The following is a 25,307-nucleotide window of genomic DNA, read 5'->3' as shown; positions in this document are numbered from 1 at the left end:
TCGTTTGTGTTCGTGTATGTGTTCGTTCCTGTTCGTGCGTTATGTTATCTCGTTCAGGTTTGTTCACATCGTTTCTCGTTTTGTAGCTTATTCAAGTGTATTTCGTGTCAGTGTTCGTCTTGTCAATTTAATTAAATCATTATGTCTACATACCTCGCTGCATGTTGGTCCGATCCTTGCTCCTGGAGAACGACTTAGACGAACGTTACAACCAAATTCAAATTAAATTGTTAGAAATATTTAACTTTCATACAATCACAAGTGCAACACACCAAAATAAAGCTTAACTTTTGTTAATCCAGCCACCGTGTCAGATTTCAAAAAGGTTTTACGGCGAAAGCAAACCATGCTATTATCTGAAGACAGCACCCCATCAAACAAACACATGACAATCATATTTCAACCCGCCAGGCGAGACACAAAACTCAGAAATAACGATATAGTTCATGCCTTACCTTTGAAGATCTTCTTCTGTTGGCACTCCAATATGTCCCATAAACATCACAAATGTTCCTTTTGTTCGATTTATTCCGTCGTTATATCCCCAAAATGTCAATTTATTTGGCGCGTTTGATTCAGAAAAACACCGGTTCCGAATTGGCCAACATGACTACAAATTATCTAATGAATTACCTGTAATCTTGGTCCAAACATTTCAAACAACTTTCCTAATCCAACTTTTGGTATTTTAAAACGTAAATAATCGATCAAATTTAAGACGGGATAAACTGTGTTCAATAGCGGATAAAATGAAAGTGGAGCGAGCGCCAGGTCGTGCGCCGCAAACAAAAGAGTCCACTTGGCTCGACTCCCAGAAAGGAAAGCGCTACTTCATTACTCAAAGGAAAAACATCAACCAATTTCTAAAGACTGTTGACATCTAGTGGAAGCCATAGGAGCTGCAAGCATATTTCTATTAAAACGGGCTTGCCATAGAAACCTAATGGAAAACAGATTGACCTCCCCAAAAAAATACCCTGGATGGATTGTGCTCGGCGTTTTGCCTGCCAAATCAGTTCTGTTATACTCACAGACATTATTCAAACAGTTTTAGAAACTTCAGAGTGTTTTCTATCCAAATCTAATAATATGCATATCTTAGCTTCTGGGCCTGAGTTGTAGGCAGTTTACTTTGGGCCCGCTTTTCATCCGGACGTGAAAATACTGCCCCCTATCCCAGAGAGGTTTTGAAGCTGTGAGTCTTTCTGGGTTAGTCTCTAATAGCTTTGCAAACCTGGATTGTACAATATTTGCCCATTATTCTTTAAAATATTATTCAAGCTCTGTCGAGTTGGTTGTTGATAATTGCTAGACAGCCATTTTCAAGTCTTGCCATAGATTATCAAGCCGATTTAAGTCAAAACATTAACTACTCAGGAACATTCAATGTCGTCTTGGTAAGCAACTCCAGTGTAGATTTGGCCTTGTGTTCTAGGTTATTGTCCTGCTGAAATTTTGTATTTTCAGCTGTTTGAAGCTGGTGTACAAAACTGAAAGTAAAAGACGCAAGAATGTAACTTAAGAACAGGAAGCATAGAAATTGCGCACATAGAACAGATATACCGCTTCTTAGACTTGCTTTCAACGCTAATGACAGATCTACAACTTACCCTTCTATGTGAACTTGGTCGGGTCGGCCAAAAAGTTACATATTGCAGCTTTAAATGGTTGGGCATTTTGCCATGTCCTTTTGGTCTGTTTTGCCCTGTAGTTGCTGACCGTTTGGAAGCTTTTGTTAAGACCTCTGTACGTGTAGGTGATATAAAACACCAAATATTTATTAATATGCTGTAATGTGTAGACACTTAACCTAGTAGCCTGCCTGCTTGCACCATTGGCTTGTAATTACAATAAAATAATGTGAAATACAAACCCCTTCTCTCAATGAATTTCGTTAATCCATTCATCCATTACACTCATCCATTACATTCATTCATTCATCCATTACATTCATTCATTAATCCATTACATTCATCCATTACATTCATCATTCGTCCATTCCATTCATCCATTATATTCATTCATTCATCCATTACATTAATTAATTCATCCATTACATTCATCCATTCATCCATTACATTCATCCATTACATTCATCCATTCGTCCATTCCATTCATCCATTATATTCATTCATTCATCCATCACATTCATTCATTTACTTTTTTACAGTCAATTGTACGGTATTGTACTGTATGTCATGACACAGTACTTGCTTTGATACCATATTTATATTACAGTAGGTGTACTGTAATATGAAAATCAGAATTTTACTTCCCACTGAGCTGCCTGTAGTTACTGTCAAATTCATGGCAATCCCTTTGCAGTGTAACCTTAAACATCAACATTCTGAAACAGTATCTTACCGATTCCTACCGACGGTATATATGGAGGGTCTGAAACTGGACTCCCTATTGTCCTAGGGTGTAAGGTCAGGTGTTTATGGCTTCCTGAAAAGGTCGCTACCCCAAGTTCAATTGTGAACAGGCAAAAACTCAGTATCGGTTTTCACTCAGCCGGTCGTATTGTTTGTCAAAGTAATGTACTTTATTTGAGTGTTTTCTAAAGGGCACTTTCTCTTTTAGAATGAATACTTAGAACCATCCACCATAATATACAGCAGTGGTTCCCAAATGGGCACGCAAGGGACCGCCCCCCAAAAATAATACAAAATAATAATAATATATATTTGTACCAGTCAAAAGTTTGGACACACCTACTCATTCAAGGGTTTTTCTTTATTTTGACTATTTTCTACATTGTAGAATAATAGTGAAGACATCAAACTATGAAATAACACATATGGAGTCATGCAGTAACCAAAAAAGTGTTAAGAAAATCATAATATATTTGAGATTTGAGATTCCTCAAAAGTAGCCATGGTTTTCCTTGATGACAGCTTTGCACACTCTTGGCATAAAGGACCTCTACCCCAGCCTCCAGCACAGAGTTCAGCCAAGCCCACTGACAGCGCTGCACAGCCAAGCCCACTGACAGCGCTGCACAGCCTAGCCCACTGACAGCGCTGCACAGCCTAGCCCAATGACAGCGCTGCACAGCCTAGCCCACTGACAGCGCTGCACAGCCTAGCCCAATGACAGCGCTGCACAGCCTAGCCCACTGACAGCGCTGCACAGCCTAGCACACTGACAGCGCTGCACAGCCTAGCACACTGACAGCGCTGCACAGCCTAGCCCAATGACAGCGCTGCACAGCCTAGCCCACTGACAGCGCTGCACAGCCTAGCCCACTGACAGCGCTGCACAGCCAAGCCCACTGACAGCACTGCACAGCCAAGCCCACTGACAGCGCTGCACAGCCTAGGATCAACACACACCTCAACACACACCTCAACGCCAACCTGTTGACAGATCCCTAAAGCACCAGCCCAAGAAATGTCATCACCAGCATGTGTCACTGCTTACTCTGTGTTCGCTCACACCGACACCCCCTCCCATCCCCTCCCCTCCTGCACCACAAACAAATCTACCATGCATGCTGTATCCCTAACCCCATCCATCACCAGACCCCATTCCAATCACATCCCACCACAAGTATCAAGCGCACCCTACCAGAACCCTTAAAAACCATCACTATCACATGCCTCCGCTACCAACAGGTGTCAACACTAACCCTTCACACAGCCGAGTGCCGACCTGTAAGAAGGGTATTAATGTACACAGACAGACAGTTAAAATGTAATATGAGTATTTATGGTTACAGCTAGCTAGTAATAGACTGGCTGTGGAGGCATAACCCTCAACCTCTAGCATATAGAGAAGGGTAGTAATATAATCGTGACTCAGTCACACACATGCCTGAGTAACCTGTGTGTGTGTGTGTGTTCTCTCAGCGGCAGGTACGCCAGAGTACACCCAGGTTCTAGAAGAGGAGGTAGCAGAGCTGAGGGCCAGGTGCTGGGGCATAGAGGACCACTAGAGGGCTCCACCAGACCACAACATTGCTTTCGTTATCCGGCAACCACACTCACCCCCATCGACTCCGTCAACACATACCTCCAGAACCACATCCGCTCCCTCAATGAGACATTTCAATAGTCTACTATATAGTGGTACTAGGACAGAGATAATGGTGTCACCTGGCACACTTCATCAACTTCTGACTAGAGATCTGAGAATGGTGGTTACTTGTGTTTCAGTCTACTGCTATGCAAAATACATTTTATTTCTATTCATCAATGATGATAGGAATTTATCTTGGTGTTGTAAGTATAAAAAATGACAACAACATAAAACTCATAGCCATTGTCTACATGATGTTTTCTGCAGGTGGTCTGTGAGTGGAAAAGGTGGCCAGCGCTACAGCATGGACTAGCTAATCTGGAGTCTGCCCTGGCCTCGCTCATGCAACAGGTACTGACTCTCTCCAGTCAGGGTAACTCACCTGGAGGCTGCCCTGGCCTCGCTCATGCAACAGGTACTGACTCTCTCCAGTCAGGGTAACTCACCTGGAGGCTGCCCTGGCCTCGCTCATGCAACAGGTACTGACTCTCTCCAGTCAGGGTGACTCACCTGGAGGCTGCCCTGGCCTCGCTCATGCAACAGGTACTGACTCTCTCCAGTCAGGGTGACTCACCTGGAGGCTGCCCTGGCCTCGCTCATGCAACAGGTACTGACTCTCTCCAGTCAGGGTGACTCACCTGGAGGCTGCCCTGGCCTCGCTCATGCAACAGGTACTGACTCTCTCCAGTCAGGGTAACTCACCTGGAGGCTGCCCTGGCCTCGCTCATGCAACAGGTATTGACTCTCTCCAGTCAGGGTAACTCACCTGGAGGCTGCCCTGGCCTCGCTCATGCAACAGGTACTGACTCTCTCCAGTCAGGGTAACTCACCTGGAGGCTGCCCTGGCCTCGCTCATGCAACAGCTACTGACTCTCTCCAGTCAGGGTAACTCACCTGGAGGCTGCCCTGGCCTCGCTCATGCAACAGGTACTGACTCTCTCCAGTCAGGGTAACTCACCTGGAGGCTGCCCTGGCCTCGCTCATGCAACAGGTACTGACTCTCTCCAGTCAGGGTGACTCACCTGGAGGCTGCCCTGGCCTCGCTCATGCAACAGGTACTGACTCTCTCCAGTCAGGGTAACTCACCTGGAGGCTGCCCTGGCCTCGCTCCTGCAACAGGTACTGACTCTCTCCAGTCAGGGTAACTCACCTGGAGGCTGCCCTGGCCTCGCTCATGCAACAGGTACTGACTCTCTCCAGTCAGGGTAACTTACCTGGAGGCTGCCCTGGCCTCGCTCCTGCAACAGGTACTGACTCTCTCCAGTCAGGGTAACTCACCTGGAGGCTGCCATGGCCTCGCTCCTGCAACAGGTACTGACTCTCTCCAGTCAGGGTAACTCACCTGGAGGCTGCCATGGCCTCGCTCCTGCAACAGGTACTGACTCTCTCCAGTCAGGGTAACTCACCTGGAGGCTGCCCTGGCCTCGCTCATGCAACAGGTACTGACTCTCTCCAGTCAGGGTAACTCACCTGGAGTAAAAGAGTGTCGGAAACCATCACTCAGAACCACATCAATACATCTTCCTTTCTTTTCCTGTTATTTGTTTCGCTGTCGTATTCAACAGCAAGGTGAAATGTTTGACGTCTTTCTTACAGATTTGAAATTAAAAGCACAGACGTGTAATTTTGTAGACCTAACCTCATCTATGCTTCGAGATCAGATTGTGTTTGGGATAAGTGACCCCAGAGTTAGAGAAAGATTGCTGCGGGAAAGTGAGTTAAATTTGAACTCTGCAGTAAAAATATGTCAGGCAAATGAGCTGGCACAATTGCATATTAAAACCTTTAACTCCACACCAGCAAACACTGCTAGGGAGGTGGAAAGTGCAGCAGTTGCTTTTGTAGACAAGAACACAAGGGGGCGCTATGAGCAAAGGAAGCAACAAGCAATATGACTGATCAAAGGAAGCCACGAGCAATATGATTGATCAAAGGAAGCCACAAGCAATATGACTGATCAAAGGAAGCCACAAGCAATATGATTGTAACAGGTGTGGCACCAGGCCAGGAAGTGTCCTGCCTTTGGAAAATGTTGCTACAAGTACAAGGGGAAAAATACTTTTGGAAAAATGTGTTTTAGCAAAGGACAAGTAGTGGGGACAAAATGTTCACACCATTGTCTGAAGGAGGAGGAGAATGAATAAAGGGATTTGTTTGTGGGCACTGTGGATTGCATGGATGACGGGCAAGAACCATCACAGGTCCATACTGTAGCTAGTGACCACTGGGTTGACCCATTCGTGGTCAGTGGTACAAGTTTGACCTTCATGCTGGATACAGGAGCTAAAGCCAACCTAATCAATATGAGGGATTTTCATGAGCTAAAGCACAAACCAGTCATCATGCAAAGGCTGTGGCTCTCAACAATGCCCAAGCGATTGAGACTAAAGGTTTGTGTCCGCTAACTGTAAAGGGGAAAGCAAGAAGCCACACACTTATGTTTGTGATAGTACCAGAGGGGGATGATTCTCTTTTGGGGGATACAGCATGTGAGTTGTTGGGACTTGTTAAGCAAGTGTGCACCATTAATGACTTGGACTGGCTGCACAGTGTTAAACGGTTGACAAGTAATCAAAATGGCGAGGAGATTGCTCAAATATATTCAGATGTGTTCACAGGATTTGGAGCGTTGTCTCTCATTCACTCTATTACTCTCACAGAGAATGCCAAGCCAGTGATTCATGCACCACCCAGAGTTCCGGTGCCACTACAGAAGGATCTAAAGAAGGAGTTGGGAAGAATGGTGAAACTCAATGTGCTCGTGAAAACAGAGGAGCCAACAGACTGGGTCAATGCCATGGTGTGTGTTTGGAAAAGGAATGGAGTTCTGAAAGTCTGGATGGACCCCAAGGACCTTTATAAATGTATCAAAAGGGAGCATTTTCAGATTCCCAAGAGGGAGGAGATAGTGTGTGAAATGGCTGGTGCACACTATTTCTCCAAGTTGGATGCAGCCAGCACCAAGCTTTGTAGAGGCAATACCCCCTTTGGAAGATATTCCTTTAAGAGGTTACCTTTTGGCATAAGATCTGCCCCTGAGCTCTTTCCCAATGCCATGGAAAGGGTCATCGAGGGGTTAGAGTTAGTTTAAGTGTATGTGGAGGATTGTGTGGTCTGGGGGTCCACTATTCATTGCACTTGAAATCATGTTTCGCTAGGCATGGGATTCCCCTAGTGGTGGTTTCTGATAATGCACCTCAGTTTGCTTGCAGTGAGTTTGAGATGTTTGCAGAGCATTATGAGTCCAGACATATAACCTCTAGTCCTCTATATCCTAAAAGTAACGCAAAGACTGAAAAAGGTGTGCAAATCGTGAAGAGACTCTTAAAAAAGGCAATAATTCCATGACACATGGTTTATGAACTGTTACAAAAAACTACACTTCACTCATCACTTGCACACTCTTGCCACCAACAGAATGATATATGGGCCATACAACAATCTCAGCTCTGTAGATTTAGTTGCGAAGAGACAGAATCAACAGATAATTTATTTTGGTATTGCCCCTATGTAGCTTGTTTCTGGTCACAGGTTCAGGAATGGTTAAAAAATCACAACATGCACTTAAAATTAACCTTACAAATAGCAGTGTTGGGCAATTTGGAAAGCCATAGTCAGCCAATAAATAATATAATAATACTCATAGGAAAGATTTTCATCTTTAGCTCACAATCTGTGGATACTATTCGATTAGAAAGATTCAAACATTTTGTAAAACATCACAGCAGAATTAAAAAGTGTATGGCACATGGAAACTAAACGAGGGTGGTCTATGGTGATAGGTGGGATGGTCTGAGAGTGGCTGAGGGTTGGGATTAAAGAGCTTATGTTTGGTAATGTATTATTGTTATGTGACTGCTCTATATAACAGTACCATGTATGTCAAATGGATATGTAAAATGTATGTATATGGAGCAAAAAAGCTGTAAAAAAACTACGATATTTGTCCCCCGAAGAGTGTTAATAAACAGGTGAATTAAAAATGAAAAAGGCAACACACAGTGGGGCATATCCATACTTGGCTTTATTGTATTACAGAGCAGCGCCCTTGGAATTTGGCCGGTCACCTGCAGAAATCTTAATGGGACGCAAGTTACGTTCCAGGTTGCCCAGTTTCTGCCTGAATGACTGCCCATTAGCTGTGAAGGACAGGGCCCTACCGCTGAAGGCAAGACAAAAACTCTATGACAAAACTGTTAGAGTGTTGTCACCGTTAGCAGCTCAGGATGTGGTTTGATTTCGGGTCTGGATTCATGGGATAGAAAGGCTACTGTATGGGAGGAGGGTCCGCCTCGGTCATATACACAGAAGCATACTGCCACTGGACACACAGAAAAAAGAAAGAAGAACAAGTGTGGATGTGGCAGAAGGTACTGGGAGTGGGACAGAAGCTCTGACACAGTGCCTCAGACCCTGCGCAGGTCTGAGAGGGCCAGTAGGCCTCCAGAAAGATTGAATATTCAATGGTGATGTTTAATGGACTAAAGACTGACTCATTCAGCTTTTGGGGTTAGTTTTAATATTTTCACTATTGCCTATTTTGAAAAAGGGATGAATTGGTATTTGTGAATTGACATTCCTTGTTGATGAAATGTGTATGTTTGTAAAATATATATATACAGTTGAAGTCGGAAGTTTACATACACTTAGGTTGGAGTCATTAAAACTCATTTTTCAACCACTCCACACATTTATTGTTAACAAACTATAGTTTTGGCAAGTCGGTTAGGACATCTACTTTGTGCATGACACAAGTAATTTTTCCAACAACTGTTTACAGACAGATTATTTAACTTATACTTTACTGTATCACAATTCCAGTGGGTCAGAAGTTCACATACACTAAGTTGACTGTGCCTTTAAATAGCTTGGAAAATTCCAGAAAATTGTGTCATGGCTTTAGAAGCTTCTGATAGGCTAATTGACATAATTTGAGTCAATTGGAGGTGTACTTGTGGATGTATTTAAAGGCCTACCTTCATACTCAGGGCCTCTTTGCTTGACATCATGGGAAAATCAAAAGAAATCATCCAGGACCTCCAAAAGTCTGGTTCATCCTTGGGAGAAGTTTCCAAACGCCTGAAGGTACCACGTTCATCTGTACAAACATAGTACTCAAGTTTAAACACCATGGGACCAAACAGCCGTCATCCTGCTCAGGAAGGAGACGCGTTCTGTCTCCTAGAGATGAATGTACTTTGGTGTGAAAAGTGCAAATCAATCCCAGAATAACAGCAAAGGACCTTGTGAAGATGCTGGAGGAAACAAGTACAAAAGTATCTATATTCCCAGTAGAATGAGTCCTATATCGACATAACCTGAAAGGCCGCTCAGCAAGGAAGAAGCCACTGCTCCAAAACCACCATAAAAAAAGCCAGACTACGGTTTTCAACTGCACATTGGGACAAAGATCGTACTTTTTTGAGAAATGTCCTCTGGTCTGATGAAACAAAAATAGAACTGTTGGGCCATAATGACCATCGTTATGTTTGGAGGAAAAAGGGGGACGCTTGCAAGCCGAAGAACACCATCCCAACCGTGAAGCACGGGGGTGGCAGCATCATTTTGTGGGGGTGCTTTGCTGCAGGAGGGACTGGTGCACTTCACAAAATAGATGGCATCATGAGGAAGGAAAATTATGTAGATATATTGAAGCAACATCTCAAGACATCAGTCAGGAAGTTAAAGCTTGGTTGTGAATGGGTCTTCCAAATGGACAATGACCACAAGCATACTTCCAAAGTTGTGGCAAAATGGCTTAAGGACAACAAAGTCCAGGTATTGGAGTGGCCATCACAAAGCCCTGACCTCAATCCTATAGAAAATGTGTGGGCAGAACTGAAAAGAGCAAGAAGGCTTACAAACCTGACTCCGTTACACTAGCTCTGTAATGGGCCAAAATTCACCCAATTTATTGTGGGAAGCTTGTGGAAGGCTACCTGAAATGTTTGACCCAAGTTAAACAATTTAAAGGCAATGCTACCAAATACTAATTGAGTGTTTGTAAACTTCTGACCCACTGGGAATGTGATAAAATAAATAAAAGCTGAAATAAATAATTCTCTCTAATATTATTCTAACATTTCACATTCTTAAAATAAAGTGGTGATCCTAACTGACCTAAAACAGGATTTTTTATTAGGATTAAATGTCTGGAATTGTGAAAAACTGAGTTAAAATGTATTTGGCTAAGGTGTATGTAAACTTCCGACTTCAACTGTGTATTACAAACATACATATTGTATAACCTCTAGTCCGCTATATCCTAAAAGTAACGGAACAGCTGAAAAAGGTGCGAAAATCGTGACGAGACTTAAAAAAGGCAATTGTGAATTGACATTGCTTGTTAATGAAATGTGTGTTTGTAAAAATAATAATATATGTATTGTAAAAAAAACATATAACACACATTTCATCAACAAGCAATGTCAATTCACAAATACCAATTCATCCCTGTTTCAAAATAGTCAATAGTGAAAATATCAAAACAAACCCCAAAAGCTGAATGAGTCAGTCTTTGGTCCATTAAACATCACCACTGAATATTCCATCTTTCTGGAGGCCTGCTGGCCCTCTCAGACCTGCGCAGGGTCTGAGGCACTGTGTCCGAAGTTTCTGTCCCACTCCCAGTATACACTACCGTTCAAAAGTTTGGGCTCACTTAGAAATGTCCTTGTTTATGAAAAAAAAAAAAAAAAGTCCATTAAAATATCATCAATTGATCAGAAATACAGTACAGACATTTTTTGTTGTTGTAAATGACTATTATAAACAACAGATTTTTTATGGAATATCTACATAGGCATATAGAGGCCCATTTTCAGCAACCATCACTCCTGTGTTCCAATGGCACGTTGTGTAAGCTAATTTAAAAAAGCTGTGTTGTGATTTGTCGGGTGGTGTGGTCCAGTTGTGATTGGTTGGGTGGTGTGGTCCAGCTGTTTTGGGATTGGTCGGGTGGGGTGGTCCAGCTGTGTTGTGATTGATGGGGTAGTGTGGTATTGTTGACAATTAGGACAGGAAGTATTCTCCCCTGTGTTGTTCTACCACCCCGCCGGGCACCCTGATCCCCGCTGCTCTGCGGGATTATGGGGGATTCAGCAAAGATCACACGCAGCCCCAGGGGCCGGGGAAAAAATACAAACACTCTGGATGCCTCCTCTCACACCTGCGCACACACATACCCCGACACACACACACACACAGACACACACACACACCCCCGACACACACACACCTCTCCATTCTATTTTCTCACACTTTTATCTCTCTCTCTCTCTCTGTTCTCCAGTCTGCTCCCAAACCCTCCCTGGCCTGTGTCTATGGAGCCAGAGAGAGACCCATCCAGGGACACCCAGCACCAGCAAGGTCAACTCTCTGCCCTGGAACAACTGCAGTACCAGCTCAACACACAAGTCTGACCTCTCACCTCTGACCCCTAACCTTTGACCTCTTACCCCTTGATGTCAACGAGACAGCAGTGAGAAAGTGACATTGTCATATCTCAGGTTAGGACTCAAACATAGTGCAGTACTCTGTGTGACCATCAGAGGGATTGTTTCTCTCTAGGAACTGCAGTAAGCCACGTTTCTCTCCAGGAACTGCAGTAAGCCACGTTTCTCTCCAGGAACTGTAGTAAGCCACGTTTCTCTCCAGGAACTGCAGTAAGCCACGTTTCTCTCCAGGAACTGTAGTAAGCCACGTTTCTCTCCAGGAACTGCAGTAAGCCACGTTTCTCTCCAGGACCTGTAGTAAGTCACGTTTCTCTTCAGGAACTGCAGTAAGCCACGTTTCTCTCCAGGAACTGTAGTAAGCCACGTTTCTCTTCAGGAACTGCAGTAAGCCACGTTTCTCTTCAGGAACTGCAGTAAGCCACGTTTCTCTCCAGGAACTGTAGTAAGCCACGTTTCTCTCCAGGAACTGCAGTAAGCCACGTTTCTCTCCAGGAACTGTAGTAAGCCACGTTTCTCTCCAGGAACTGCAGTAAGCCACGTTTCTCTCCAGGAACTGTAGTAAGCCACGTTTCTCTCTGTTACGCACGCCTCTGAGAAGAGGGAACGCAACTCCCTGCTACAACTCAACTCTCTGAAGTGCAAGAGGTATGGACTGTAGGTGCGAGTAAGGATGACACAAAAGCAGAATTTACCGTTTACTAGAATTTATTTTCTTTCACGGTAATATGGGGAAAAGGGGCTGGACGGAACCAAAGCAAAGAAAGTAAATATCAAAGTTCCCCCTCTCCTATCTAACCTGCCTACCCACTTAACTTACCTAACTTAACACCGCCTGGTGCCCTAACCAAAATACAGGGGGTGGTCCGCCCAGGTCTTACCTAGTGTGCCTAGACAGTAAATATACTACGGGTATATGTATGCCCTCGGGCCTCTTGCCTAAGCACTCCCAAAGTGCCTTCTCCTTCCCCCCTGGGAACAAACGAAACAGAGTAATTATTAACGATTTCACAAACACTCACAAACACAGGACATAGAAAAACTGCTACCAACAACAACAGAACTGCTACCAACAACAACAGTACATACCACACTTTCTGATACACAACCAACACTATATCACAATCTAATTTTTCTCTCTCTCAATCTCCAAATCTCTACTCCTTATCTCATCTCTCTCCTCTCTCTCTTCATCTCCAAGCAGAACACTGGCTTTTATCTTCAGGTGGCAATGTTAATTAGTCAGCTGCTTCTTGACGAGGGGGCGGAGTCAGCTCCAATCACCAATTAGCCTGGGGTTGACCAATCAGCTGGTTGGGGAGTACTTCCAGAAGCCATCTCCTGAAACACACACTAAAATACAAAACAGAACACAGAAACTGGGGAACGTAACACGCCCACCACAAAAATTGCAAACATACAGTTTGTAATAACAAAAACCAACGCTTACCCAGTTAGTAAACCCGTGATAGAGCGTCAGCAACCACATTCGCTGAGCCCTTCACATAGGCTATCTGTACATTATATCCTTGTACAATCAGAGCCCACCGCATAAGGCGGCGGTTCTGATTGTACATTTGCTTTAAGAACACTAAAGGATTATGGTCCGTGAAGACCATTACAGGCAAGGCACTGGATCCCACATATACCTCAAAGAACTGTAAGGCTAGCAATAAAGCTAGCGTCTCTTGTTCAATTGTGGAGTACCTTGACTGACACGAGTTGAACTTACGGGAGAGAACTGCAGTAAGCCACGTTTCTCTTCAGGAACTGTAGTAAGCCACGTTTCTCTCCAGGAACTGCAGTAAGCCACGTTTCTCTTCAGGAACTGCAGTAAGCCACGTTTCTCTCCAGGAACTGCAGTAAGCCACGTTTCTCTTCAGGAACTGCAGTAAGCCACGTTTCTCTTCAGGAACTGCAGTAAGCCACGTTTCTCTCCAGGAAACGCAGTAAGCCGCGTTTCTCTCCAAGAACTGCAGTAAGCCACGTTTCTGGCAGCTCCTGACTGGCTGGCGGCTCTGGCAGCTCCTGACTGGCTGGCGGCTCTGGCAGCTCCTGACTGGCTGGCGGCTCTGGCAGCTCCTGACTGGCTGGCGGCTCTGGCGGCTCCTGACTGACGGACGGCTCTAGCGGCTCCTGACTGACGGGCGGCTCTAATGGCGTGGGACAGACGGGCGGCTCAGATGGCGCTGAACATACGGATGGCTCAGATGGCGCTGGGCCGACGGATGGCTCAGATGGCGCTAGGCAGACGGATGGCTCAGACGGCGCTGGGCAGACAGATGGCTCAGACGGTGCTGGGCAGACGGATGGCTCAGACGGCGCTGGGCAGGCAGGCAGCTCAGACGGCGCTGGGCAGACGGATGGCTCAGACGGCGCTGGGCAGGCAGGCAGCTCAGACGGCGCTGGGCAGGCAGTGCAGGCGGCGTTGAGCAGACGAGCAGTGCAGGCGGCGTTGGGCAGACGGCCGACTCTGACCTGCTGAGGCGCATAGTAGGCCTGGTGCGTGGTGCCAGAACTGGTGGTGCTGGGCTGGAGACACGCACCTCAAAGCTAGTGCGGGGAGCAGGAACAGTGCGTACAGGGCTCTGGAGGCGCACGGGAGGCTTGGTACGTGGTGCCGGAACTGGAGGTACTGGGCTGGAGACACGCACCACATTGAGAGTGCGTGGAGGAGGAACAGGGCTCTGGAGACACACTGGAAGCCTGGTGCGTGGTGTAGGCACTGATGGTACTGGGCTGGAGACACGCACCACAGGGAGAGTGCGTGGAGGAGGAACAGGGCTCTGGAGACGCACTGGAGGCTTGGTGCGTGGTGCCGAAACTGGAGGTACTGGGCTGGGGCGGGAAGGTGGCGCCGGATGTACTGGACCGTGCAGGCGTACTGGCTCCCTTGAGCACCGAGCCTGTCCAACCTTACCTGGTTGTATGCTCCCGTAGGGCTGTGGGCTGTGTTGGCGAACCGGGGACACCATGCGTAAGGCTGGTGCCATGTATGCCGGCCCGAGGAGACGCACTGGAGACCAGACGCGTTGAGCCGGCTTCATGGCACCTGGCTCAATGCCCAATCTAGCAGTAAGCCACGTTTCTCTCCAAGAACTGCAGTAAGCCACGTTTCTCTCCAGGAACTGCAGTAAGCCGCGTTTCTCTCCAGGAACTGCAGTAAGCCGCGTTTCTCTCCAGGAACTGCAGTAAGCCACGTTTCTCTCCAGGAACTGCAGTAAGCCGCGTTTCTCTCCAGGAACTGCAGTAAGCCGCGTTTCTCTCCAGGAACTGCAGTAAGCCGCGTTTCTCTCCGGGAACTGCAGTAAGCCGAGTTTCTTTACAGGAACTGCAGTATGCCCACAGAAAGCAGAGAAAGGGGAGCCCTAAATTGGTGAGGCCTCTCTTCTCAGAGAGCGACAGCGGAGACAGAGACAGGGTCACCAACCCCTGGGGCCAGCAGCATAAGGACAAAGTCAGGCGAGGTAACAACAGTAATATCTGTCTACACTGTCTGATACCACCTGACTTGAGGACCAATGATGCAAGAGCTAGGCCTCTCAACTTACTTGATAAATATACAGAGTTGATGTCTGGGCTATAAAGGCGTATTAACTTTAGCAATAGAGGAAACATGGCTCTGAAATCATACTCAGCTTCAACATGCTGGGCAAAATGTTTTTCTCAACACTTTATCCTGTCTAGGACAGGGGTTCCGCTAGCGGACCTCTGCCCACATTCCACTGAAAAGGCAGAGCACGAAATTCAAAAAATATTTTTGAGAAATATTTAACTTTCACACATTAACAAGTCCAATACAGCAAATGAAAGATAAACATCTTGTGAATCCAGTCAACATGTCCGATTTTTAAAATGTTTTACAGCGAAAACACCACGTATATTTATGTTAGCTCACCACCAAATACAAAAAAGCACAGACATTTCTTTCAATGCACAGGTAGCTTGCACAAAACCAACCAAACTAACCAAGAGCCAACCAAACTAACCAAGAAACAACTTCATCAGATGACAGTCTTATAACATGTTATACAATAAATCTATGTTTTGTTCGAAAAATGTGCATATTTGAGGTATAAATCATAGTTTTACATTGCAGCTACCATCACAGCTACCATCAGAAATAGCACCGAAGCAGCCTATAGTAATTATAGAGACCAACGTGAAATACCTAAATACTCATCATAAAACATTTCTGAAAAATACATGGTGTACAGCAAATGAAAGACAAACATCTTGTGAATCCAGCCAATATTTAAGATTTTTTAAGTGTTTTACAGCGAAAACACAATATAGCATTATATTAGCTTACTACAATAGCCAACCACACAACAGCATTCATTCAAGGCAACAGTAGCGATAGCGACAAAACCAGCAAAATATATTAATTATTTCACTAACCTTCATAAACTTCATCAGATGACAGTCCTATAACATCATATTACACAATACATACACTGCTCAAAAAAATAAAGGGAACACTTAAACAACACAATGTAACTCCAAGTCAATCACACTTCTGTGAAATCAAACTGTCCACTTAGGAAGCAACACTGATTGACAATAAATTTCACATGCTGTTGTGCAAATGGAATAGACAAAAGGTGGAAATTATAGGCTATTAGTAAGACACCCCCAATAAAGGAATGGTTCTGCAGGTGCTGACCACAAACCACTTCTCAGTTCCTATGCTTCCTGGCTGATGTTTTGGTCACTTTTGAATGCTGGCGGTGCTTTCACTCTAGTGGTAGCATGAGACGGAGTCTACAACCCACACAAGTGGCTCAGGTAGTGCAGGTCATCCAGGATGGCACATCAATGCGAGCTGTGGCAAAAAGGTTTGCTGTGTCTGTCAGGGTAGTGTCCAGAGCATGGAGGCGCTACCAGGAGACAGGCCAGTACATCAGGAGACGTGGAGGAGGCCGTAGGAGGGCAACAACCCAGCAGCAGGACCGTTACCTCCGCCTTTGTGCAAGGATGTGCACTGCCAGAGCCCTGCAAAATGACCTCCAGCAGGCCACAAATGTGCATGTGTCAGCATATGGTCTCACAAGGGGTCTGAGGATCTCATCTCGGTACCTATTGGCAGTCAGGCTACCTCTGGCGAGCACATGGAGGGCTGTGCGGCCCCACAAAGAAATGCCACCCCACACCATGACTGACCCATCGCCAAACCGGTCATGCTGGAGGATGTTGCAGGCAGCAGAACGTCCTCCACGGCGTCTCCAGACTCTGTCTCATGTGCTCATGTGCTCAGTGGGAATCTGCTTTGATCTGTGAAGAGCACAGGGCGCCAGTGGCGAATTTGCCAATCTTGGTGTTCTCTGGCAAATGCCAAACGTCCTGCACGGTGTTAGGCTGTAAGCACAACCCCCACCTGTGGACCTCGGGCCCTCATACCACCCTCATGGAGTCTGTTTCTGACCGTTTGAGCAGACACATGCACATTTGTGGCCTGCTGGAGGTCATTTTGCAGGGCGCTGGCAGTGCACCTCCTTGCACAAAGGCGGAGGTAGCGGTCCCGCTGCTGGGTTGTTGCCCTCCTACGGCCTCCTCCACGTCTCCCGATGTACTGGCCTGTCTCCTGGTAGCGCCTCCATGCTCTGGACACTACGCTGACAGACACAGCAAACCTTTTTGCCACAGCTCGCATTGATGTGCCATCCTGGATGAACTGCACTACCTGAGCCACTTGTGTGGGTTGTAGACTCTGTCTCATGCTACCACCAGAGTGAGAGCACCGCCAGCATTCAAAAGTGACCAAAACATCAGCCAGGAAGCATAGGAACTGAGAAGTGGTCTGTGATCACCACCTGCAGAATCACTCCTTTTTTGGGGGTGTCTTGCTAATTGCCTATAATTTCCACCTTCTGTCTATTCCATTTGAACAACAGCATGTGAAGTTTATTGTCAATCAGTGTTGCTTCCTAAGTGGCCAGTTTGATTTCACAGAAGTGTGATTGACTTGGAGTTACATTGTGTTGTTTAGGTGTTCCCTTTATTTTTTTGAGCAGTGTATATGGTTTGTTCGAAAATGTGCATATTTAGAGCTGAAATCCGTGGTTATACATTGTGAAAATGTAGCAACTATTTTCCAGAATCTCCGGATATATTTCTGACACTCACCTATTCTGACCAAATAACTATTCATTGTAACGGCTTTCTTCCTGGGGTGAAGGAGAGGACCAACATGCAGCGCGGCTAGTGTTCAACATGATTTAATAAAGAAGAGACAATAACGTGAACACTATACAAAATACAAAATAACAAATGTGAAAACCGAGACAGTCCTATCTGGTGCAGAACACAAAGACAGAAGACAACCACCCACAATCCCCAACACAAAACAAGCCACCTATTAATGATTCTCAATCAGGGACAACGATCGACAGCTGCCTCTGATTGAGAACCATATCAGGCTGAACACAGAAACAGACAAACTAGACACACAACATAGAATGCCCACCCAGCTCACGTCCTGACCAACTCTAAAACAAGCAACACACATAAGAACTATGGTCAGGACGTGACAGTAACCCCCTCTTGAGGTGCGGACTCCGAACGCACCCCTAAATCTCAAGGGGAGGGTCTGTGTGGGCATCTGTCCGCGGTGGCGGCTCCGGCGCAGGACGAGGCCACCACTCCACCATTGTCTTTGTCCCCCTCCTTAGCGTCCTTTGAGTGGCGACCCTCGCCCCCGACCCTGGTCTAGGAACCTTCACAAAGGTCCCCCCTAGATAGAGGAGACAGCTCAGGACAGAGAGGTAGCTCAGGACAGAGAGGTAGCTCAGGACAGAGAGGTAGCTCAGGACAGAGAGGTAGCTCAGGACAGAGAGGTAGCTCAGAACAGAGGGGCAACTCCGGACTAATGGCAGCTCCGGGCTGAGGGGCAGCTCATGACTGGAGGGCAGCTCATGACTGGAGGGCAGCTCATGACTGAAGGGCAGCTCATGACTGGAGGGCAGCTCATGACTGAAGGGCAGCTCATGACTGAAGGGCAGCTCATGACAGGAGGGCAGCTCATGACTGGAGGGCAGCTCATGACTGGAGGGCAGCTCATGACTGGAGGGCAGCTCATGACTGGCGGGCAGCTCATGACTGGAGGGCAGCTCATAACTGGAGGGCAGCTCATAACTGGAAGGCAGCTCCTGACTGGAGGGCAGCTCATGACTGGAGGGCAGCTCTGGCAGCTCCTGACTGGCTGGCGGCTCTGGCAGCTCCTGACTGGCTGGCGGCTCTGGTGGCTCCTGATTGACGGACGGCTCTAGCGGCTCCTGACTGACGGGCGGCTCTAATGGCGCGGGACAGACGGATGGCTCAGATGGCGCTGGGCAGACAGATGGCTCAGATGGCGCTAGGCAGACGGATGGCTCAGACGGCGCTGGGCAGGCAGGCAGCTCAGACGGCGCTGGGCAGACGGATGGCTCAGACGGCGCTGGGCAGGCAGGCAGCTCAGACGGCGCTGGGCAGACGGATGGCTCAGACGGCGCTGGGCAGGCAGGCAGCTCAGACGGCGCTGGGCAGACGGATGGCTCAGACGGCGCTGGGCAGGCAGGCAGTGCAGGCGGTGTTGAGCAGACGAGCAGTGCAGGCGGCGTTGGGCAGACGGCCAACTCTGAGGCGCATAGTAGGCCTGGTGCGTGGTGCCAGAACTGGTGGTACTGGGCTGGAGACACGCACCTCAAAGCTAGTGCGGGGAGCAGGAACAGTGCGTACAGGGCTCTGGAGACGCACAGGAGGCTTGGTGCGTGGTACCGGAACTGGAGGTACTGGGCTGGAGACACGCACCACAGGGAGAGTGCATGGAGGAGGAACAGGGCTCTGGAGACGCACTGGAAGCCTGGTGCGTGGTGTAGGCACTGATGGTACTGGGCTGGAGACACGCACCACAGGGAGAGTGCGTGGAGGATGAACAGGGCTCTGGAGACGCACTGGAGGCTTGATGCGTGGTGCCGGAACTGGAGGTACTGGGCTGGGGCGGGAAGGTGGCGCCGGATATACCGGACCGTGCAGGCGTACTGGCTCCCTTGAGCACCGAGCCTGTCCAACCTTACCTGGTTGTATGCTCCCCGTAGGGCTGTGGGCTGTGTTGGCGAACCGGGGACACCATGCGTAAGGCTGGTGCCATGTATGCCGGCCCGAGGAGACGCACTGGAGACCAGACGCGTTGAGCCGGCTTCATGGCACCTGGCTCAATGCCCAATCTAGCCCTACCAGTGCGGGGAGGTGGAATAACCCGCACCGGGCTAAGCACACGTACAGGAGACACCGTGCGCTCCTTCGCATAACACGGTGTCTGCCCGTACTCCCGCTCTCCACGGTAATCACACACCTTAGGGTGAGTACCGTGTATACTACGCCAAACCAACATCTCTCTCTCTTCGCTCTCCTCCAATATCACCAACAACTCATCAAATGTCTCATAATCTCCCATCCTTTCACTTTCCTCCAATCTGTCCAATAACTCCTCCACATTCTCCGACTCGTACCTCAATTTAGCCAACTGCAGAACTGCAGAACACAAAGACAGAAGACAACCACCCACAATCCCCAACAAAAAACAAGCCACCTATATATGATTCTCATTCAGGGACAACGATTTACAGCTGCCTCTGATTGAGAACCATATCAGGCTGAACACAGAAACAGACGAACTAGACACACAACATAGAATGCCCACCCAGCTCACGTCCTGACCCACTCTAAAACAAGCAACACACATAAGAACTATGGTCAGGACGTGACATTCATAAACTTTACAAAAAAATACATGTTTTACAGGAAATTGTAGATACACTAGTTCTTAATGCAATCGCCGTGTTAGAATTCTAAAAATAACTTTAGTACGACATGCAGCTTACGTTATAGCGAGAGAGCGCCCAAAATCTGGGCGGAAACATTTTCGACAGAAATAGGAAATAACATCATAAATGGCTCCTACTTTTGGTGAGATTCCATCAGAATCTTGTACAAGGGGTCCTTTGTCCAGAACAATCGTTGTTTGGATTTAGAATGTCCTCTTCGTCTGTTGATTTAGCAACCAAAACTTGCCAAGTGGCGCGAAGCTGTCCATCGTCACCAAACGCAGAGAACGGAACACGCCAAAACCCCCGAAAAAATTTCAATAATCTGATAAAACTATATTGAAAAAACATACTTTACGATGATATTATCACATTTATCAAATAAAATCAAAGCCGGAGATATTAGCCGTCTATAAGGAAAGCTTTTCAGAAGCCAAAGCTGATGTCCTTCCCGCGTCTTCCTGAACAAAGGAAATTGAGGTCATGTCATTACAAGACCTCTCTTTTGACCATAGATATACCTAGGATCCCCATTTCACCTCTCACTGCCTATTGACATCTAGTGGGGGGCGTATGAAGTGCATGTATTGTCATAAATTTCAAGCAAATTGATAGAGAGGCCGTGGAACAGAGCCTCGATTTCAGATTTTTCACTTTCTGACAGGAAGTTTGCTGCAAAATGAGTTCTGTTTTACTCACAGATATAATTCAAACGGTTTTAGAAACTTGAGAGTGTTTTCTATCCAATAGTAATAATAATATGCATATTGTACGAGCAAGAATAGAGTACGAGGCCGTTTAAATTGGGCACGATTTTTCCCCAAAGTGAAAATAGCGCCCTCTATCCTCAACAGGTTATCTTCACTTCTTTCTCTCCTCTCTTCCTCAGCGTCCTAGCACTAAGGAGAACACCCATCCTCCTCCTCTCAGCCAATCTCAGAGTTCCCTGCGGCTGGACCTCGGGTCATGACCCCATTTCAGCCCATCGGGTACTCTGCTGCTGTCGTCAGTGGCTACAGAAAGGTCACTGAGGGAGATGTGGCAGATACTGGACCGAGGCCTCAGCCCCTCCATACTCACACCCGGGAGAGCTGCTCTGAGAGAGGTGCGATCTCTCTCACTTTCTTTTTTTAACTCTTCCTTTCTTTCTTTCATGGATTGACATTAAAGTCCGAAAAGCATTTGCCCATTGGGCAAGTCAGGAGTATTTTTTTGTTTCCCCAAAGATTATTATCACTTGCCCAAAAATCTTAATTAGCTATTTACAGGCAGAAGTGCCTACACATAGGGGTGGAATCAGAAAGATCACTACTGGAATTCTTAGTATATTGGTTGTTATCAGTAAAATACATTCCCAGAGCAGGCTCAACTTGCCCGACAACCATGAATGCCATTAATTGTCTGTCTTTCACTTATACAATGGGGAGGAACCAGAAAGATCAGAACCAGAAAGATATGATTTAGGCTCCTGGAATTCTTGACTTAAAAAAAAGAAAATCACCTGCCCTTTGGGGCAATCTCACTTGGCCCAGGCAATTTCACTTGGCCCAGGCAATTTCACTTGGCCCAGGCAATAGAGTAACCCTTTATATCAATCCCTGCCCTCTCTCTCTCTCTCTCTTTCTTTCTTTCTTTCTTTCTTTCTTTCTTTCTTTCTTTCTTTCTTTCTTTCTTTCTTTCTTTCTTTCTATCTCTCCTTTTCTCTCTGGGTGTACTCTGTGAGTCACACCTGTCACAATCGCCTGGAGTGGTGGGTGCAGAGTCACTTGCAGAGGATACTGGGGAAAACCGTCTTTATTGAGATTCCCACACGAACGCCCAAAACCATAGGCGATAAACAGACAGAAAATAGTCCGACCCAACACAGGGCACAAAACGGACAGGAACACAAACACGCACACCCCGACTAACAGAAAATAATCCCGCACGAACATAGGCGGGCCTAACAGGTTTAAATAGACATAAATCAAGAAACAAAATAAGGGACAGGTGCAACCAATAAGACCAAACAAAAAGAAAAGGAAAAAGGGATCGTGGCGGCTAGTAGACCGGCGACGACGACCGCCGAGCGCCGCCCGAACAAGCAGGGGAGCTACCTTCGGTGGGAGTCGTGACAACACCATTATAAAACAACTTGTGTGCCTGCATTCTATTGGGCATTTAGCACTTAGCAGATTATCTGGCACAGGAAGTCTAGTATTACTCTGTCACAACACACACACACCCCCATACACACACACACCAAGGTTAGTGACACCTGCCATTTACATCAGTATGTATTAACTAGACCACAGACCGTAAGGCTCTTTGTATGAGATAATAATAGTGTTTATAATTTCACATAGCTGAGGTTTAAGTAAAGACAGCGTGGCAGTCTGGCCACAGAGGAGGAGGTAGGTTGCCCAACTGGTGGCCTTGTATCTGTCCAAAATGGCACCCTTTTCCCTGTATAGTGCACTACTTTTGACCAGAGTCATACGGGCCCTGGACAAAATGAGTGCAATACATGGGGAATAGGGTGCCATGTGGAACATAACCTTGTGTCTGGGGCCAGATCACAGAGGTGACAGGGTGAAGGCTCCGACCAGGGACTGTTCTGCACTGAGAAGAATTTCTCAATCAGTGGACAGTGGAGCCACTCATGGTTTAGGTCTGGCTCTGTTGACACTGGTGTTGTTAGCAAAGCCCAGGGCATTGGCCAGGCCTGGCTGGCACACACAGCCACTGCCTGCTGGAAGAAGTGCTGACTGATAGCCTCAGCAACAGCCACTGCAACAGGTCACAGACAGTAGTGAAGGTCATCCAACACAGTGTGTCCATCTTTCAGATTAGATTCAGATCGGAGGCATTGCTTCACAGTTTGCCCAGCAGTAGACTGCCAAGAGTTTCCACATTATGCTGAGTAAACATTGAGAAGAAGATACTCTGGGGCTAGGGGATGATGGGGCTAGGGGAGGATGGGGCTAGGAGGGGATGGGGCTAGGAGGGGATGGGGCTATGAGGGGATGGGGCTAAGGGAGGATGGGGCTGGAGAGAATTGGGGTTGGGGGAGGCATGCAACACACAAGTATACCATTAGAGACTTCAACTAATCTTTAGAAGCGTTGTTATAGATTAATCAAATCAAACTTTATTTGTTGCATGCGCCAAATACAACAAGTGTAGACCTTACCGTGAAATGCTTACTTACAAGCCCTTAACCAACAGTGCAGTTCAAGAAGAGTTAAGAAAATATTTACCAAATAAACGAAAATAAAAAATAACAAAAAGTAACACAATATCATAACAACAACGAGGCTATATACAGGGGGTACCGAGTCAGTGGGCGGGGTTACAGGTTAGAGGTCATTTGTACATGTAGGTAGGGGTTAAGTGACTATGCATAGATAATAAACAGCGAGTAGCAGCAGTGTACAAAACAAATGGAGGGGGGGGGGGGGGGGGGTCAATTTAATTGTACGGTGGCCATTTGATTAATTGTTCAGCAGTCTTATGGCTTGGGGGTAGAATCTGTTGAGGAGCCTTTTGGTCCTAGACTTGGCGCTCCGGTACTGCTTGCGGTGCAGTAGCAGAGAGAACAGTCAATGACTTGGGTGACTGGAGACTCTGACAATTTTATGGGATTTCCTCTGACAGTGCCTATTATATAGGTCCTGGATTGCAGGAAGCTTGGCCCCAGTGATGTGCTGGGCCATACGCGGTAACATACCAGGTGGTGACGCAACCGGTCAAGACGCCCTCGATGGTGCAGCTGTAGAACTTTTTGATGATCTGGGAACCCATGCCAAATCTTTTCAGTCTCCTGATAGGGAAAAGGTTTTTTTGTGCCCTCTTCACGACTGTCTTGGTGTGTTTGGACCATGATAGATCACTGGTGATGTGGACACCAAGGAACTTGAAACTCTCGACTCGCTCCACTACAGTCCCGTTGATGTTAATGGGGGCCTGTTTGGCCCGCCTTTTCCTGTAGTCCACGATCAGCTCCTTTCTCTTTCTCACATTGAGGGAGAGGTTGTTGTTCTGGCACCACACTGCCAGTTCTGACCTCCTCCCTATAGGCCGTCTCATCGTTGTCAGTAATCAGGCCAACCATTGTTGTGTTGTCAGCAAACTTAATGAGGGCGTTGGAGTCGTGTTTGGCCACACAACCATGGGTGAACAGGGAGTACAGGATGGGACTAAGTACACACCCCTGAGTAGTCCCAGTGTTGAGGATCAGCATGGTAGGCGTGTTGTTGCCTACCCTTACCACCTGGAGGCATCCCGTCAGGAAGTCCAGGATCCAGAAGGAGGTGTTTTGTCCCAGGGTTCTTAGCTTAGTGATGAGCTTTGTGGGCACTATGGTGTTGAACGATGAGCTGTAGTCAATGAACAGCATTCTCACATAGGTGTTCCTTTTGTCCAGGTGAGAAAGGGCAGTGTGGACTGTGATTGAGATTGCATCATCTGTGGATCTGTTGGGGCGGTATTCAAATTGGAGTGGGTCTAGGTTATCCGGGAGGATGCTGTTGATGTGAGCCATGACGAACCTTTCTAAGCACTTCATGGCTACCGACGTGAGTGCTACGGGGTGGTACAACACCTTTGTTAGAAATCTCTTCTCCTGACAGAGTACTACATACTTTCCAGGGCCACCCATACGTAAAATGTATGCACGCATGACTGTACGTTGCTTTTATTAAAAGTGTCTGCTAAATGGCACATATTCATTAGTAAGTAAGTGTTAGTAACAATCTCATTCAACTCTCAACTTTATGAACGTTGCTTATCTATATTGACACTTTGACGATCCATCAAACAAGCAAAGCGTCAATACAGGATTAAGATTGAGTCCTACTACACAGGCTCTGACATTCATTGGATGTGGCTGGGAAACTCTGGGAAACTCAAAAGCAAGTTTCCCAGTGATGTGAGACTACCAGAAGAGCTAAATGCCCTTTATGCTCGCTTTGAGGCAATCAACACTGAAGCATGCACAAGAGCACCAGCTGTTCTGGATGACTGTGTGATAACGCTCTCGGTACATTAGTAT

General features: G+C 46.8%; 1 pseudogene; it reads left to right on the top strand.

The window, feature by feature from the left end:
• The window catches only part of LOC129860310 (uncharacterized), a 43,198-nt pseudogene that overhangs the window by 17,199 nt on the left and 692 nt on the right, over nucleotides 1-25,307 (top strand).

This window comes from Salvelinus fontinalis, chromosome 1, assembly GCF_029448725.1.
Source record: "Salvelinus fontinalis isolate EN_2023a chromosome 1, ASM2944872v1, whole genome shotgun sequence".
NCBI lineage: Eukaryota > Metazoa > Chordata > Actinopteri > Salmoniformes > Salmonidae > Salvelinus > Salvelinus fontinalis.
The sequence above is the reverse complement of the archived record's forward strand: the minus strand, read 5'-3'. Positions and strand labels throughout refer to the sequence as shown.